At 48.9% G+C, this 18,959-nt stretch overlaps 6 pseudogenes; all 6 read left to right on the forward strand.

Annotated features, from left to right (window-relative positions):
- Positions 1 to 1,049: 1,049 nt before the first annotated feature.
- Positions 1,050 to 1,261, forward strand: LOC124721096 (annotated as a pseudogene).
- A 3,269-nt stretch (positions 1,262 to 4,530) lies between these two features.
- Positions 4,531 to 4,742, forward strand: LOC124721107 (annotated as a pseudogene).
- Positions 4,743 to 8,014: 3,272 nt separating this feature from the next.
- On the forward strand, positions 8,015 to 8,227 carry LOC124720716 (annotated as a pseudogene).
- Positions 8,228 to 11,490: 3,263 nt separating this feature from the next.
- On the forward strand, positions 11,491 to 11,703 carry LOC124720727 (annotated as a pseudogene).
- Positions 11,704 to 14,967: 3,264 nt separating this feature from the next.
- Positions 14,968 to 15,180, forward strand: LOC124720738 (annotated as a pseudogene).
- A 3,263-nt stretch (positions 15,181 to 18,443) lies between these two features.
- Positions 18,444 to 18,656, forward strand: LOC124721138 (annotated as a pseudogene).
- The last annotated feature ends 303 nt before the right edge of the window (positions 18,657 to 18,959 follow it).

Consider the following 18,959-nt stretch of genomic DNA (forward strand, 5'->3'; position numbering starts at 1 on the left):
ATCGGTCATCTGGCACCACGCTTGGGCTAATATCAACCACCTAGCCCTTCCCACAGAAGTTTCAGCGCTATGGTATCGCGTTGTAAACAATTTAATACCCACTAATCATCGCCTGGCGGCCATCCTCCTATGGCCCTCGGCTGCTTGCGGCCGATGTGGTGACGTAGACACCAGAGAGCATCGTCTCCTATGCCCTCACGTCACAGAAGTGTGGGACCTTGCACGTGTGCTATTAACGCTGATCGGTGGGACTACACTGGACTATGTGTCAGTCGACTGGTTCCTTAACCCTGGTATTCAGACCAACCCCCGAACACGACGTAACGCAATGGTGTGTCTCTTGGGCCAAACCATTTTCACGATCTATGACCTTTGCCTCGCAGATGCTGTCTCTTTCATGGACTACCTTTGGAGCCAGCATCGCCTGGCGGAATCTGACCGGAAATATACCATTACTTTTGCAAGATTTCTTAAAGTTGCAATGGTTCATGGTTATCAAAAGGTGTTCCGGGCTAACTAAGGCACCTCGTATAAGAATTGCCTGAGTGTACCCCTGGATCTTTGTCACTCGGACTTTCAAACTACCCTTGACTTACCCATACCCCAGATTTGATATTGGCCTTCTGGGCATCACTAGAGTAGACTGTTCTGTGATACTGATAATATGGAAATTGGTAACATGCGAATTGTGTGAACCTTGTATGAAAAATTATTGGAAAATTGGAAAACGCATAATCTATCTTAGAGGATTATTACTTTGTTAATTCTATGGGCGATGGGATTATCTCGCCAGTTCGTTTGAGTGTGCTGCGTCGCTGTTTTTTTTTATTTTGCCTTCATTTCTGTCTTTATTTATTTCTTTCTATTTAGTTTTTAAAATCATCACTTGCCTCACACCTGCAGAGGGAGGTGTGTTTCTGAGTAGTGTGTCGTCGCCCCCTGAGGCATAGCAGAGTATGCCTCCGCTTTTATTTTCGGTTTATGGCAATAAGTCTTGCTACTAACAACACCCTGCTTTACGTGCTGCGTCGACACTAGAGGATGGCGGCATTTTTGGAGAGGAAAAGGTAGGGCTATAGGGGAGGTAGGAGGGAAAGAAGTGTAGTATCTGTTCTTATCAGCTTAATATCTGATACGTCCTGCATCACACGACCAGAATATTAAACTCATTTTTGGCTTCTGACGGAGTGCTAGGGGCTTGCTCCACCTCTGTAGCGGGTTGGCCCGGCATTGCAGTACCGCCGGGATCGGCCCACCTAAAATTAATTAAAACACAGCCTGAAATGGGTTAACATTCTGCAGTGATCAGATATTCCGCTGGTAGCAAAACTTGTCGTAGTTGTTGATGTGCCCAGTAGTTAGTTGCTTACACACCACGATTTCTTTTAATTAATTTAAGATTATCTTAAGTAATTTTTTTTTTTTTTTGCGGTTAGCCGGACCGCACTTGCAGCCGCATTACGCTAGGCTGGTAATTTATGGGGGCACAGGACAGTGCCTTCGGATGCCTCGTTAGCGTCTCTTATGGTCTGGTCACAGATAATTTTAATTAAATTGTTTGGAGTTATAACCTTAGCTCCTCGCGAACGTCGTCGTCGTCGTCGCCGCCGCACGCACGCAGAATACGTGTGTACACACGCACACACACATATGCAGTAGGTGGTGGACGACGTAAGCACTCGGCTAGGTGTAGCTCGCGCCAGTATAGCTCGCACCGGCCTGACGCTGCTGTGGGGCGGCCTCACGGCTTCTCCACTGCCCTGGCAGCTAGCGGCGTTCAAATAGGAGTCGCAGTTTACTCCTCGACATGGAGGGTAGTACTGGGCTGTTGACGAGTGCTCTCGTATATTGTCGTTCCTTCCGGCACTTGCTTTTGCGATGTTTTCGACGGTCGCCTGTTGCCATATCAGCCCGCACCACCGTATGTCACTCCCTCATGTGGAACGCACACGCTGCAAGCATTTAGGCCCTGGCACTGCGGTTTTTCATCTCTGGCGGTACTCCGCAAGGATACCGCCCTTCGATTGTGCCATTCCAGCACTAATCGAAGTGCTAGGTTTTCCGGCCTGTTAGGAGACCGCTTCTGCAAAATGTGCAAGGAGATTTTTGCTGGTTGCGAGCTACCCGCCGATTTTCTAGCTGTACGTATTGGCTTTAATCCAAAGGTCACAGGTCACTGATGGGCTAAAGACGTACGTCCCATCACCGTTCTTAACACTGATTATAAGTTGGTGGCACGAAGTGTGGCTTCACGTGTTAAACAGGGAATGAATAAGGTACTTTGTCCCACTCAATCATGTGGCGTTTCGAATCGAACCACCTTCACCGCTGCTTCTATATACCGTGATGCTGTCTTACTCACCCACCGCCGACGCTCGAACCCCGGCTGCAATTGATCCCTAGATTTCGCCGGTGCCTCCGATAGGGTCTCCCATCCTACCTGCTGGCCGTTATGTAGCGGATGGGTTTCGGGGAGCACTTCATAAGAGTCATCCGGCACTTCTTGGATGGAGCAAATTCCACAATCATTGTGAACGGTTGCAGATCACGACCAATTCCCATCAGACGATCAGTTCGACAAGGGTGTCCCTTGTCAGTGTATTTTATCGCTTTGGCGCTGTACCCCATGCTGCGTGACATCGGAGGGATGGTCGATGGTGTTCCTTTCCCAGGCGTCACCTTCCGCAGTGTGGCGTAGGCGGATGGTGTAGGTGTGTTTGTAGCAAACGCCAGGGACATCGATTCGGTTCGCCGAGTCCTCCACGTTTATGAACGAGCATCCGGTGCCATGTTAAAATCCAACAAAATGGTGCTAATCCCACTAGGACCACGATCATTGACCATCGAACGCCCATGCTACCGGATTGTAGGGGAACAACGTATCTTGGGTCTTGAGGTGACTGCCTGTCCACAGCGCATGTTAACACTCACGTGCAGGCGGATTCTCACGCGCATCAGAGGACTTTGCGTGAGTCACACTGATCAACGACTCGACCTCCATCAACGAATCCAACTGATTAATACTTACATCCTATCACGGGCATGGTATGTAGCACAACTCCTTACGCTACCGAAACAAACCAGCAGAGCCATCTCACAAACAGTATATTGCCTATTGTGGCGGCGTGCACTATTCAAAGTTGATGCACAGACTTGTACACTGCCAAAAGTCGATAGTCGCCTTGGACTCATTGACTTTCCCCACAAATGTGCGGCAATCCTGATTCACCGTATCGCCACTTTGCGTGAGATTGACCCAGGTGGGACAACAGCGGTGCTTTTCGACCGTTATCGCCTACAATCGGCGCGTGCACCAGTATGCTTGACACATATTCCATTCCGGATGACGACAGTCAAGGACTATCACCTCAATCAAAGTTACATCCTAGCAGTGGCTACCGACAAGGCACGCACATCGAAGCGCCTTTACTAGGCGCTTCGAGGCCAGCTCACACCACACAAATTGGAGGACAGACGACCGTCGGTCATCTGGCACCACGCTTGGGCTAATATCAACCACCTAGCCCTTCCCACAGAAGTTTCAGCGCTATGGTATCGCGTTGTAAACAATTTAATACCCACTAATCATCGCCTGGCGGCCATCCTCCTATGGCCCTCGGCTGCTTGCGGCCGATGTGGTGACGTAGACACCAGAGAGCATCGTCTCCTATGCCCTCACGTCACAGAAGTGTGGGACCTTGCACTTGTGCTATTAACGCTGATCGGTGGGACTACACTGGACTATGTGTCAGTCGACTGGTTCCTTAACCCTGGTATTCAGACCAACCCCCGAACACGACGTAACGCAATGGTGTGTCTCTTGGGCCAAACCATTTTCACGATCTATGACCTTTGCCTCGCAGATGCTGTCTCTTTCATGGACTACCTTTGGAGCCAGCATCGCCTGGCGGAATCTGACCGGAAATATACCATTACTTTTGCAAGATTTCTTAAAGTTGCAATGGTTCATGGTTATCAAAAGGTGTTCCGGGCTAACTAAGGCACCTCGTATAAGAATTGCCTGAGTGTACCCCTGGATCTTTGTCACTCGGACTTTCAAACTACCCTTGACTTACCCATACCCCAGATTTGATATTGGCCTTCTGGGCATCACTAGAGTAGACTGTTCTGTGATACTGATAATATGGAAATTGGTAACATGCGAATTGTGTGAACCTTGTATGAAAAATTATTGGAAAATTGGAAAACGCATAATCTATCTTAGAGGATTATTACTTTGTTAATTCTATGGGCGATGGGATTATCTCGCCAGTTCGTTTGAGTGTGCTGCGTCGCTGTTTTTTTTTTATTTTGCCTTCATTTCTGTCTTTATTTATTTCTTTCTATTTAGTTTTTAAAATCATCACTTGCCTCACACCTGCAGAGGGAGGTGTGTTTCTGAGTAGTGTGTCGTCGCCCCCTGAGGCATAGCAGAGTATGCCTCCGCTTTTATTTTCGGTTTATGGCAATAAGTCTTGCTACTAACAACACCCTGCTTTACGTGCTGCGTCGACACTAGAGGATGGCGGCATTTTTGGAGAGGAAAAGGTAGGGCTATAGGGGAGATAGGAGGGAAAGAAGTGTAGTATCTGTTCTTATCAGCTTAATATCTGATACGTCCTGCATCACACGACCAGAATATTAAACTCATTTTTGGCTTCTGACGGAGTGCTAGGGGCTTGCTCCACCTCTGTAGCGGGTTGGCCCGGCATTGCAGTACCGCCGGGATCGGCCCACCTAAAATTAATTAAAACACAGCCTGAAATGGGTTAACATTCTGCAGTGATCAGATATTCCGCTGGTAGCAAAACTTGTCGTAGTTGTTGATGTGCCCAGTAGTTAGTTGCTTACACACCACGATTTCTTTTAAATAATTTAAGATTATCTTAAGTAATTTTTTTTTTTTTTTTTTTTTGCGGTTAGCCGGACCGCACTTGCAGCCGCATTACGCTAGGCTGGTAATTTATGGGGGCACAGAACAGTGCCTTCGGATGCCTCGTTAGCGTCTCTTATGGTCTGGTCACAGATAATTTTAATTAAATTGTTTGGAGTTATAACCTTAGCTCCTCGCGAACGTCGTCGTCGTCGTCGCCGCCGCACGCACGCAGAATACGTGTGTACACACGCACACACATATGCAGTAGGTGGTGGACGACGTAAGCACTCGGCTAGGTGTAGCTCGCGCCAGTATAGCTCGCACCGGCCTGACGCTGCTGTGGGGCGGCCTCACGGCTTCTCCACTGCCCTGGCAGCTAGCGGCGTTCAAATAGGAGTCGCAGTTTACTCCTCGACATGGAGGGTAGTACTGGGCTGTTGACGAGTGCTCTCGTATATTGTCGTTCCTTCCGGCACTTGCTTTTGCGATGTTTTCGACGGTCGCCTGTTGCCATATCAGCCCGCACCACCGTATGTCACTCCCTCATGTGGAACGCACACGCTGCAAGCATTTAGGCCCTGGCACTGCGGTTTTTCATCTCTGGCGGTACTCCGCAAGGATACCGCCCTTCGATTGTGCCATTCCAGCACTAATCGAAGTGCTAGGTTTTCCGGCCTGTTAGGAGACCGCTTCTGCAAAATGTGCAAGGAGATTTTTGCTGGTTGCGAGCTACCCACCGATTTTCTAGCTGTACGTATTGGCTTTAATCCAAAGGTCACAGGTCACTGATGGGCTAAAGACGTACGTCCCATCACCGTTCTTAACACTGATTATAAGTTGGTGGCACGAAGTGTGGCTTCACGCCTTAAACAGGGAATGAATAAGGTACTTTGTCCCACTCAATCATGTGGCGTTTTGAATCGAACCACCTTCACCGCTGCTTCTATATACCGTGATGCTGTCTTACTCACCCACCGCCGACGCTCGAACCCCGGCTGCAATTGATCCCTAGATTTCGCCGGTGCCTCCGATAGGGTCTCCCATCCTACCTGCTGGCCGTTATGTAGCGGATGGGTTTCGGGGAGCACTTCATAAGAGTCATCCGGCACTTCTTGGATGGAGCAAATTCCACAATCATTGTGAACGGTTGCAGATCACGACCAATTCCCATCAGACGATCAGTTCGACAAGGGTGTCCCTTGTCAGTGTATTTTATCGCTTTGGCGCTGTACCCCATGCTGCGTGACATCGGACGGATGGTCGATGGTGTTCCTTTCCCAGGCGTCACCTTCCGCAGTGTGGCGTAGGCGGATGGTGTAGGTGTGTTTGTAGCAAACGCCAGGGACATCGATTCGGTTCGCCGAGTCCTCCACGTTTATGAACGAGCATCCGGTGCCATGTTAAAATCCAACAAAATGGTGCTAATCCCACTAGGACCACGATCATTGACCATCGAACGCCCATGCTACCGGATTGTAGGGGAACAACGTATCTTGGGTCTTGAGGTGACTGCCTGTCCACAGCGCATGTTAACACTCACGTGCAGGCGGATTCTCACGCGCATCAGAGGACTTTGCGTGAGTCACACTGATCAACGACTCGACCTCCATCAACGAATCCAACTGATTAATACTTACATCCTATCACGGGCATGGTATGTAGCACAACTCCTTACGCTACCGAAACAAACCAGCAGAGCCATCTCACAAACAGTATATTGCCTATTGTGGCGGCGTGCACTATTCAAAGTTGATGCACAGACTTGTACACTGCCAAAAGTCGATAGTCGCCTTGGACTCATTGACTTTCCCCACAAATGTGCGGCAATCCTGATTCACCGTATCGCCACTTTGCGTGAGATTGACCCAGGTGGGACAACAGCGGTGCTTTTCGACCGTTATCGCCTACAATCGGCGCGTGCACCAGTATGCTTGACACATATTCCATTCCGGATGACGACAGTCAAGGACTATCACCTCAATCAAAGTTACATCCTAGCAGTGGCCACCGACAAGGCACGCACATCGAAGCGCCTTTACTAGGCGCTTCGAGGCCAGCTCACACCACACAAATTGGAGGACAGACGACCGTCGGTCATCTGGCACCACGCTTGGGCTAATATCAACCACCTAGCCCTTCCCACAGAAGTTTCAGCGCTATGGTATCGCGTTGTAAACAATTTAATACCCACTAATCATCGCCTGGCGGCCATCCTCCTATGGCCCTCGGCTGCTTGCGGCCGATGTGGTGACGTAGACACCAGAGAGCATCGTCTCCTATGCCCTCACGTCACAGAAGTGTGGGACCTTGCACGTGTGCTATTAACGCTGATCGGTGGGACTACACTGGACTATGTGTCAGTCGACTGGTTCCTTAACCCTGGTATTCAGACCAACCCCCGAACACGACGTAACGCAATGGTGTGTCTCTTGGGCCAAACCATTTTCACGATCTATGACCTTTGCCTCGCAGATGCTGTCTCTTTCATGGACTACCTTTGGAGCCAGCATCGCCTGGCGGAATCTGACCGGAAATATACCATTACTTTTGCAAGATTTCTTAAAGTTGCAATGGTTCATGGTTATCAAAAGGTGTTCCGGGCTAACTAAGGCACCTCGTATAAGAATTGCCTGAGTGTACCCCTGGATCTTTGTCACTCGGACTTTCAAACTACCCTTGACTTACCCATACCCCAGATTTGATATTGGCCTTCTGGGCATCACTAGAGTAGACTGTCCTGTGATACTGATAATATGGAAATTGGTAACATGCGAATTGTGTGAACCTTGTATGAAAAATTATTGGAAAATTGGAAAACGCATAATCTATCTTAGAGGATTATTACTTTGTTAATTCTATGGGCGATGGGATTATCTCGCCAGTTCGTTTGAGTGTGCTGCGTCGCTGTTTTTTTTTATTTTGCCTTCATTTCTGTCTTTATTTATTTCTTTCTATTTAGTTTTTAAAATCATCACTTGCCTCACACCTGCAGAGGGAGGTGTGTTTCTGAGTAGTGTGTCGTCGCCCCCTGAGGCATAGCAGAGTATGCCTCCGCTTTTATTTTCGGTTTATGGCAATAAGTCTTGCTACTAACAACACCCTGCTTTACGTGCTGCGTCGACACTAGAGGATGGCGGCATTTTTGGAGAGGAAAAGGTAGGGCTATAGGGGAGGTAGGAGGGAAAAGAAGTGTAGTATCTGTTCTTATCAGCTTAATATCTGATACGTCCTGCATCACACGACCAGAATATTAAACTCATTTTTGGCTTCTGACGGAGTGCTAGGGGCTTGCTCCACCTCTGTAGCGGGTTGGCCCGGCATTGCAGTACCGCCGGGATCGGCCCACCTAAAATTAATTAAAACACAGCCTGAAATGGGTTAACATTCTGCAGTGATCAGATATTCCGCTGGTAGCAAAACTTGTCGTAGTTGTTGATGTGCCCAGTAGTCAGTTGCTTACACACCACGATTTCTTTTAATTAATTTAAGATTATCTTAAGTAATTTTTTTTTTTTTTTTTTTTTGCGGTTAGCCGGACCGCACTTGCAGCCGCATTACGCTAGGCTGGTAATTTATGGGGGCACAGGACAGTGCCTTCGGATGCCTCGTTAGCGTCTCTTATGGTCTGGTCACAGATAATTTTAATTAAATTGTTTGGAGTTATAACCTTAGCTCCTCGCGAACGTCGTCGTCGCACGCACGCAGAATACGTGTGTACACACGCACACACACATATGCAGTAGGTGGTGGACGACGTAAGCACTCGGCTAGGTGTAGCTCGCGCCAGTATAGCTCGCACCGGCCTGACGCTGCTGTGGGGCGGCCTCACGGCTTCTCCACTGCCCTGGCAGCTAGCGGCGTTCAAATAGGAGTCGCAGTTTACTCCTCGACATGGAGGGTAGTACTGGGCTGTTGACGAGTGCTCTCGTATATTGTCGTTCCTTCCGGCACTTGCTTTTGCGATGTTTTCGACGGTCGCCTGTTGCCATATCAGCCCGCACCACCGTATGTCACTCCCTCATGTGGAACGCACACGCTGCAAGCATTTAGGCCCTGGCACTGCCGTTTTTCATCTCTGGCGGTACTCCGCAAGGATACCGCCCTTCGATTGTGCCATTCCAGCACTAATCGAAGTGCTAGGTTTTCCGGCCTGTTAGGAGACCGCTTCTGCAAAATGTGCAAGGAGATTTTTGCTGGTTGCGAGCTACCCACCGATTTTCTAGCTGTACGTATTGGCTTTAATCCAAAGGTCACAGGTCACTGATGGGCTAAAGACGTACGTCCCATCACCGTTCTTAACACTGATTATAAGTTGGTGGCACGAAGTGTGGCTTCACGCCTTAAACAGGGAATGAATAAGGTACTTTGTCCCACTCAATCATGTGGCGTTTTGAATCGAACCACCTTCACCGCTGCTTCTATATACCGTGATGCTGTCTTACTCACCCACCGCCGACGCTCGAACCCCGGCTGCAATTGATCCCTAGATTTCGCCGGTGCCTCCGATAGGGTCTCCCATCCTACCTGCTGGCCGTTATGTAGCGGATGGGTTTCGGGGAGCACTTCATAAGAGTCATCCGGCACTTCTTGGATGGAGCAAATTCCACAATCATTGTGAACGGTTGCAGATCACGACCAATTCCCATCAGACGATCAGTTCGACAAGGGTGTCCCTTGTCAGTGTATTTTATCGCTTTGGCGCTGTACCCCATGCTGCGTGACATCGGACGGATGGTCGATGGTGTTCCTTTCCCAGGCGTCACCTTCCGCAGTGTGGCGTAGGCGGATGGTGTAGGTGTGTTTGTAGCAAACGCCAGGGACATCGATTCGGTTCGCCGAGTCCTCCACGTTTATGAACGAGCATCCGGTGCCATGTTAAAATCCAACAAAATGGTGCTAATCCCACTAGGACCACGATCATTGACCATCGAACGCCCATGCTACCGGATTGTAGGGGAACAACGTATCTTGGGTCTTGAGGTGACTGCCTGTCCACAGCGCATGTTAACACTCACGTGCAGGCGGATTCTCACGCGCATCAGAGGACTTTGCGTGAGTGACACTGATCAACGACTCGACCTCCATCAACGAATCCAACTGATTAATACTTACATCCTATCACGGGCATGGAATGTAGCACAACTCCTTACGCTACCGAAACAAACCAGCAGAGCCATCTCACAAACAGTATATTGCCTATTGTGGCGGCGTGCACTATTCAAAGTTGATGCACAGACTTGTACACTGCCAAAAGTCGATAGTCGCCTTGGACTCATTGACTTTCCCCACAAATGTGCGGCAATCCTGATTCACCGTATCGCCACTTTGCGTGAGATTGACCCAGGTGGGACAACAGCGGTGCTTTTCGACCGTTATCGCCTACAATCGGCGCGTGCACCAGTATGCTTGACACATATTCCATTCCGGATGACGACAGTCAAGGACTATCACCTCAATCAAAGTTACATCCTAGCAGTGGCCACCGACAAGGCACGCACATCGAAGCGCCTTTACTAGGCGCTTCGAGGCCAGCTCACACCACACAAATTGGAGGACAGACGACCGTCGGTCATCTGGCACCACGCTTGGGCTAATATCAACCACCTAGCCCTTCCCACAGAAGTTTCAGCGCTATGGTATCGCGTTGTAAACAATTTAATACCCACTAATCATCGCCTGGCGGCCATCCTCCTATGGCCCTCGGCTGCTTGCGGCCGATGTGGTGACGTAGACACCAGAGAGCATCGTCTCCTATGCCCTCACGTCACAGAAGTGTGGGACCTTGCACGTGTGCTATTAACGCTGATCGGTGGGACTACACTGGACTATGTGTCAGTCGACTGGTTCCTTAACCCTGGTATTCAGACCAACCCCCGAACACGACGTAACGCAATGGTGTGTCTCTTGGGCCAAACCATTTTCACGATCTATGACCTTTGCCTCGCAGATGCTGTCTCTTTCATGGACTACCTTTGGAGCCAGCATCGCCTGGCGGAATCTGACCGGAAATATACCATTACTTTTGCAAGATTTCTTAAAGTTGCAATGGTTCATGGTTATCAAAAGGTGTTCCGGGCTAACTAAGGCACCTCGTATAAGAATTGCCTGAGTGTACCCCTGGATCTTTGTCACTCGGACTTTCAAACTACCCTTGACTTACCCATACCCCAGATTTGATATTGGCCTTCTGGGCATCACTAGAGTAGACTGTCCTGTGATACTGATAATATGGAAATTGGTAACATGCGAATTGTGTGAACCTTGTATGAAAAATTATTGGAAAATTGGAAAACGCATAATCTATCTTAGAGGATTATTACTTTGTTAATTCTATGGGCGATGGGATTATCTCGCCAGTTCGTTTGAGTGTGCTGCGTCGCTGTTTTTTTTTTATTTTGCCTTCATTTCTGTCTTTATTTATTTCTTTCTATTTAGTTTTTAAAATCATCACTTGCCTCACACCTGCAGAGGGAGGTGTGTTTCTGAGTAGTGTGTCGTCGCCCCCTGAGGCATAGCAGAGTATGCCTCCGCTTTTATTTTCGGTTTATGGCAATAAGTCTTGCTACTAACAACACCCTGCTTTACGTGCTGCGTCGACACTAGAGGATGGCGGCATTTTTGGAGAGGAAAAGGTAGGGCTATAGGGGAGGTAGGAGGGAAAAGAAGTGTAGTATCTGTTCTTATCAGCTTAATATCTGATACGTCCTGCATCACACGACCAGAATATTAAACTCATTTTTGGCTTCTGACGGAGTGCTAGGGGCTTGCTCCACCTCTGTAGCGGGTTGGCCCGGCATTGCAGTACCGCCGGGATCGGCCCACCTAAAATTAATTAAAACACAGCCTGAAATGGGTTAACATTCTGCAGTGATCAGATATTCCGCTGGTAGCAAAACTTGTCGTAGTTGTTGATGTGCCCAGTAGTCAGTTGCTTACACACCACGATTTCTTTTAATTAATTTAAGATTATCTTAAGTAATTTTTTTTTTTTTTTTTTTTTTGCGGTTAGCCGGACCGCACTTGCAGCCGCATTACGCTAGGCTGGTAATTTATGGGGGCACAGGACAGTGCCTTCGGATGCCTCGTTAGCGTCTCTTATGGTCTGGTCACAGATAATTTTAATTAAATTGTTTGGAGTTATAACCTTAGCTCCTCGCGAACGTCGTCGTCGCACGCACGCAGAATACGTGTGTACACACGCACACACACATATGCAGTAGGTGGTGGACGACGTAAGCACTCGGCTAGGTGTAGCTCGCGCCAGTATAGCTCGCACCGGCCTGACGCTGCTGTGGGGCGGCCTCACGGCTTCTCCACTGCCCTGGCAGCTAGCGGCGTTCAAATAGGAGTCGCAGTTTACTCCTCGACATGGAGGGTAGTACTGGGCTGTTGACGAGTGCTCTCGTATATTGTCGTTCCTTCCGGCACTTGCTTTTGCGATGTTTTCGACGGTCGCCTGTTGCCATATCAGCCCGCACCACCGTATGTCACTCCCTCATGTGGAACGCACACGCTGCAAGCATTTAGGCCCTGGCACTGCCGTTTTTCATCTCTGGCGGTACTCCGCAAGGATACCGCCCTTCGATTGTGCCATTCCAGCACTAATCGAAGTGCTAGGTTTTCCGGCCTGTTAGGAGACCGCTTCTGCAAAATGTGCAAGGAGATTTTTGCTGGTTGCGAGCTACCCGCCGATTTTCTAGCTGTACGTATTGGCTTTAATCCAAAGGTCACAGGTCACTGATGGGCTAAAGACGTACGTCCCATCACCGTTCTTAACACTGATTTTTAGTTGGTGGCACGAAGTGTGGCTTCACGTGTTAAACAGGGAATGAATAAGGTACTTTGTCCCACTCAATCATGTGGCGTTTCGAATCGAACCACCTTCACCGCTGCTTCTATATACCGTGATGCTGTCTTACTCACCCACCGCCGACGCTCGAACCCCGGCTGCAATTGATCCCTAGATTTCGCCGGTGCCTCCGATAGGGTCTCCCATCCTACCTGCTGGCCGTTATGTAGCGGATGGGTTTCGGGGAGCACTTCATAAGAGTCATCCGGCACTTCTTGGATGGAGCAAATTCCACAATCATTGTGAACGGTTGCAGATCATGACCAATTCCCATCAGACGATCAGTTCGACAAGGGTGTCCCTTGTCAGTGTATTTTATCGCTTTGGCGCTGTACCCCATGCTGCGTGACATCGGAGGGATGGTCGATGGTGTTCCTTTCCCAGGCGTCACCTTCCGCAGTGTGGCGCAGGCGGATGGTGTAGGTGTGTTTGTAGCAAACGCCAGGGACATCGATTCGGTTCGCCGAGTCCTCCACGTTTATGAACGAGCATCCGGTGCCATGTTAAAATCCAACAAAATGGTGCTAATCCCACTAGGACCACGATCATTGACCATCGAACGCCCATGCTACCGGATTGTAGGGGAACAACGTATCTTGGGTCTTGAGGTGACTGCCTGTCCACAGCGCATGTTAACACTCACGTGCAGGCGGATTCTCACGCGCATCAGAGGACTTTGCGTGAGTGACACTGATCAACGACTCGACCTCCATCAACGAATCCAACTGATTAATACTTACATCCTATCACGGGCATGGAATGTAGCACAACTCCTTACGCTACCGAAACAAACCAGCAGAGCCATCTCACAAACAGTATATTGCCTATTGTGGCGGCGTGCACTATTCAAAGTTGATGCACAGACTTGTACACTGCCAAAAGTCGATAGTCGCCTTGGACTCATTGACTTTCCCCACAAATGTGCGGCAATCCTGATTCACCGTATCGCCACTTTGCGTGAGATTGACCCAGGTGGGACAACAGCGGTGCTTTTCGACCGTTATCGCCTACAATCGGCGCGTGCACCAGTATGCTTGACACATATTCCATTCCGGATGACGACAGTCAAGGACTATCACCTCAATCAAAGTTACATCCTAGCAGTGGCCACCGACAAGGCACGCACATCGAAGCGCCTTTACTAGGCGCTTCGAGGCCAGCTCACACCACACAAATTGGAGGACAGACGACCGTCGGTCATCTGGCACCACGCTTGGGCTAATATCAACCACCTAGCCCTTCCCACAGAAGTTTCAGCGCTATGGTATCGCGTTGTAAACAATTTAATACCCACTAATCATCGCCTGGCGGCCATCCTCCTATGGCCCTCGGCTGCTTGCGGCCGATGTGGTGACGTAGACACCAGAGAGCATCGTCTCCTATGCCCTCACGTCACAGAAGTGTGGGACCTTGCACGTGTGCTATTAACGCTGATCGGTGGGACTACACTGGACTATGTGTCAGTCGACTGGTTCCTTAACCCTGGTATTCAGACCAACCCCCGAACACGACGTAACGCAATGGTGTGTCTCTTGGGCCAAACCATTTTCACGATCTATGACCTTTGCCTCGCAGATGCTGTCTCTTTCATGGACTACCTTTGGAGCCAGCATCGCCTGGCGGAATCTGACCGGAAATATACCATTACTTTTGCAAGATTTCTTAAAGTTGCAATGGTTCATGGTTATCAAAAGGTGTTCCGGGCTAACTAAGGCACCTCGTATAAGAATTGCCTGAGTGTACCCCTGGATCTTTGTCACTCGGACTTTCAAACTACCCTTGACTTACCCATACCCCAGATTTGATATTGGCCTTCTGGGCATCACTAGAGTAGACTGTCCTGTGATACTGATAATATGGAAATTGGTAACATGCGAATTGTGTGAACCTTGTATGAAAAATTATTGGAAAATTGGAAAACGCATAATCTATCTTAGAGGATTATTACTTTGTTAATTCTATGGGCGATGGGATTATCTCGCCAGTTCGTTTGAGTGTGCTGCGTCGCTGTTTTTTTTTTATTTTGCCTTCATTTCTGTCTTTATTTATTTCTTTCTATTTAGTTTTTAAAATCATCACTTGCCTCACACCTGCAGAGGGAGGTGTGTTTCTGAGTAGTGTGTCGTCGCCCCCTGAGGCATAGCAGAGTATGCCTCCGCTTTTATTTTCGGTTTATGGCAATAAGTCTTGCTACTAACAACACCCTGCTTTACGTGCTGCGTCGACACTAGAGGATGGCGGCATTTTTGGAGAGGAAAAGGTAGGGCTATAGGGGAGGTAGGAGGGAAAAGAAGTGTAGTATCTGTTCTTATCAGCTTAATATCTGATACGTCCTGCATCACACGACCAGAATATTAAACTCATTTTTGGCTTCTGACGGAGTGCTAGGGGCTTGCTCCACCTCTGTAGCGGGTTGGCCCGGCATTGCAGTACCGCCGGGATCGGCCCACCTAAAATTAATTAAAACACAGCCTGAAATGGGTTAACATTCTGCAGTGATCAGATATTCCGCTGGTAGCAAAACTTGTCGTAGTTGTTGATGTGCCCAGTAGTCAGTTGCTTACACACCACGATTTCTTTTAATTAATTTAAGATTATCTTAAGTAATTTTTTTTTTTTTTTTTTTTTGCGGTTAGCCGGACCGCACTTGCAGCCGCATTACGCTAGGCTGGTAATTTATGGGGGCACAGGACAGTGCCTTCGGATGCCTCGTTAGCGTCTCTTATGGTCTGGTCACAGATAATTTTAATTAAATTGTTTGGAGTTATAACCTTAGCTCCTCGCGAACGTCGTCGTCGCACGCACGCAGAATACGTGTGTACACACGCACACACACATATGCAGTAGGTGGTGGACGACGTAAGCACTCGGCTAGGTGTAGCTCGCGCCAGTATAGCTCGCACCGGCCTGACGCTGCTGTGGGGCGGCCTCACGGCTTCTCCACTGCCCTGGCAGCTAGCGGCGTTCAAATAGGAGTCGCAGTTTACTCCTCGACATGGAGGGTAGTACTGGGCTGTTGACGAGTGCTCTCGTATATTGTCGTTCCTTCCGGCACTTGCTTTTGCGATGTTTTCGACGGTCGCCTGTTGCCATATCAGCCCGCACCACCGTATGTCACTCCCTCATGTGGAACGCACACGCTGCAAGCATTTAGGCCCTGGCACTGCCGTTTTTCATCTCTGGCGGTACTCCGCAAGGATACCGCCCTTCGATTGTGCCATTCCAGCACTAATCGAAGTGCTAGGTTTTCCGGCCTGTTAGGAGACCGCTTCTGCAAAATGTGCAAGGAGATTTTTGCTGGTTGCGAGCTACCCGCCGATTTTCTAGCTGTACGTATTGGCTTTAATCCAAAGGTCACAGGTCACTGATGGGCTAAAGACGTACGTCCCATCACCGTTCTTAACACTGATTTTTAGTTGGTGGCACGAAGTGTGGCTTCACGTGTTAAACAGGGAATGAATAAGGTACTTTGTCCCACTCAATCATGTGGCGTTTCGAATCGAACCACCTTCACCGCTGCTTCTATATACCGTGATGCTGTCTTACTCACCCACCGCCGACGCTCGAACCCCGGCTGCAATTGATCCCTAGATTTCGCCGGTGCCTCCGATAGGGTCTCCCATCCTACCTGCTGGCCGTTATGTAGCGGATGGGTTTCGGGGAGCACTTCATAAGAGTCATCCGGCACTTCTTGGATGGAGCAAATTCCACAATCATTGTGAACGGTTGCAGATCATGACCAATTCCCATCAGACGATCAGTTCGACAAGGGTGTCCCTTGTCAGTGTATTTTATCGCTTTGGCGCTGTACCCCATGCTGCGTGACATCGGAGGGATGGTCGATGGTGTTCCTTTCCCAGGCGTCACCTTCCGCAGTGTGGCGCAGGCGGATGGTGTAGGTGTGTTTGTAGCAAACGCCAGGGACATCGATTCGGTTCGCCGAGTCCTCCACGTTTATGAACGAGCATCCGGTGCCATGTTAAAATCCAACAAAATGGTGCTAATCCCACTAGGACCACGATCATTGACCATCGAACGCCCATGCTACCGGATTGTAGGGGAACAACGTATCTTGGGTCTTGAGGTGACTGCCTGTCCACAGCGCATGTTAACACTCACGTGCAGGCGGATTCTCACGCGCATCAGAGGACTTTGCGTGAGTGACACTGATCAACGACTCGACCTCCATCAACGAATCCAACTGATTAATACTTACATCCTATCACGGGCATGGAATGTAGCACAACTCCTTACGCTACCGAAACAAACCAGCAGAGCCATCTCACAAACAGTATATTGCCTATTGTGGCGGCGTGCACTATTCAAAGTTGATGCACAGACTTGTACACTGCCAAAAGTCGATAGTCGCCTTGGACTCATTGACTTTCCCCACAAATGTGCGGCAATCCTGATTCACCGTATCGCCACTTTGCGTGAGATTGACCCAGGTGGGACAACAGCGGTGCTTTTCGACCGTTATCGCCTACAATCGGCGCGTGCACCAGTATGCTTGACACATATTCCATTCCGGATGACGACAGTCAAGGACTATCACCTCAATCAAAGTTACATCCTAGCACTGGCCACCGACAAGGCACGCACATCGAAGTGCCTTTACTAGGCGCTTCGAGGCCAGCTCACACCACACAAATTGGAGGACAGACGACCGTCGGTCATCTGGCACCACGCTTGGGCTAATATCAACCACCTAGCCCTTCCCACAGAAGTTTCAGCGCTATGGTATCGCGTTGTAAACAATTTAATACCCACTAATCATCGCCTGGCGGCCATCCTCCTATGGCCCTCGGCTGCTTGCGGCCGATGTGGTGACGTAGACACCAGAGAGCATCGTCTCCTATGCCCTCACGTCACAGAAGTGTGGGACCTTGCACGTGTGCTATTAACGCTGATCGGTGGGACTACACTGGACTATGTGTCAGTCGACTGGTTCCTTAACCCTGGTATTCAGACCAACCCCCGAACACGACGTAACGCAATGGTGTGTCTCTTGGGCCAAACCATTTTCACGATCTATGACCTTTGCCTCGCAGATGCTGTCTCTTTCATGGACTACCTTTGGAGCCAGCATCGCCTGGCGGAATCTGACCGGAAATATACCATTACTTTTGCAAGATTTCTTAAAGTTGCAATGGTTCATGGTTATCAAAAGGTGTTCCGGGCTAACTAAGGCACCTCGTATAAGAATTGCCTGAGTGTACCCCTGGATCTTTGTCACTCGGACTTTCAAACTACCCTTGACTTACCCATACCCCAGATTTGATATTGGCCTTCTGGGCATCACTAGAGTAGACTGTCCTGTGATACTGATAATATGGAAATTGGTAACATGCGAATTGTGTGAACCTTGTATGAAAAATTATTGGAAAATTGGAAAACGCATAATCTATCTTAGAGGATTATTACTTTGTTAATTCTATGGGCGATGGGATTATCTCGCCAGTTCGTTTGAGTGTGCTGCGTCGCTGTTTTTTTTTTATTTTGCCTTCATTTCTGTCTTTATTTATTTCTTTCTATTTAGTTTTTAAAATCATCACTTGCCTCACACCTGCAGAGGGAGGTGTGTTTCTGAGTAGTGTGTCGTCGCCCCCTGAGGCATAGCAGAGTATGCCTCCGCTTTTATTTTCGGTTTATGGCAATAAGTCTTGCTACTAACAACACCCTGCTTTACGTGCTGCGTCGACACTAGAGGATGGCGGCATTTTTGGAGAGGAAAAGGTAGGGCTATAGGGGAGGTAGGAGGGAAAAAAAGTGTAGTATCTGTTCTTATCAGCTTAATATCTGATACGTCCTGCATCACACGACCAGAATATTAAACTCATTTTTGGCTTCTGACGGAGTGCTAGGGGCTTGCTCCACCTCTGTAGCGGGTTGGCCCGGCATTGCAGTACCGCCGGGATCTGCCCACCTAAAATTAATTAAAACACAGCCTGAAATGGGTTAACATTCTGCAGTGATCAGATATTCCGCTGGTAGCAAAACTTGTCGTAGTTGTTGATGTGCCCAGTAGTTAGTTGCTTACACACCACGATTTCTTTTAATTAATTTAAGATTATCTTAAGTAATTTTTTTTTTTTTTTTTTTTGCGGTTAGCCGGACCGCACTTGCAGCCGCATTACGCTAGGCTGGTAATTTATGGGGGCACAGGACAGTGCCTTCGGATGCCTCGTTAGCGTCTCTTATGGTCTGGTCACAGATAATTTTAATTAAATTGTT

This window comes from Schistocerca piceifrons, chromosome 1 (genome assembly GCF_021461385.2).
Source record: "Schistocerca piceifrons isolate TAMUIC-IGC-003096 chromosome 1, iqSchPice1.1, whole genome shotgun sequence".
NCBI classification, from domain to species: domain Eukaryota; kingdom Metazoa; phylum Arthropoda; class Insecta; order Orthoptera; family Acrididae; genus Schistocerca; species Schistocerca piceifrons.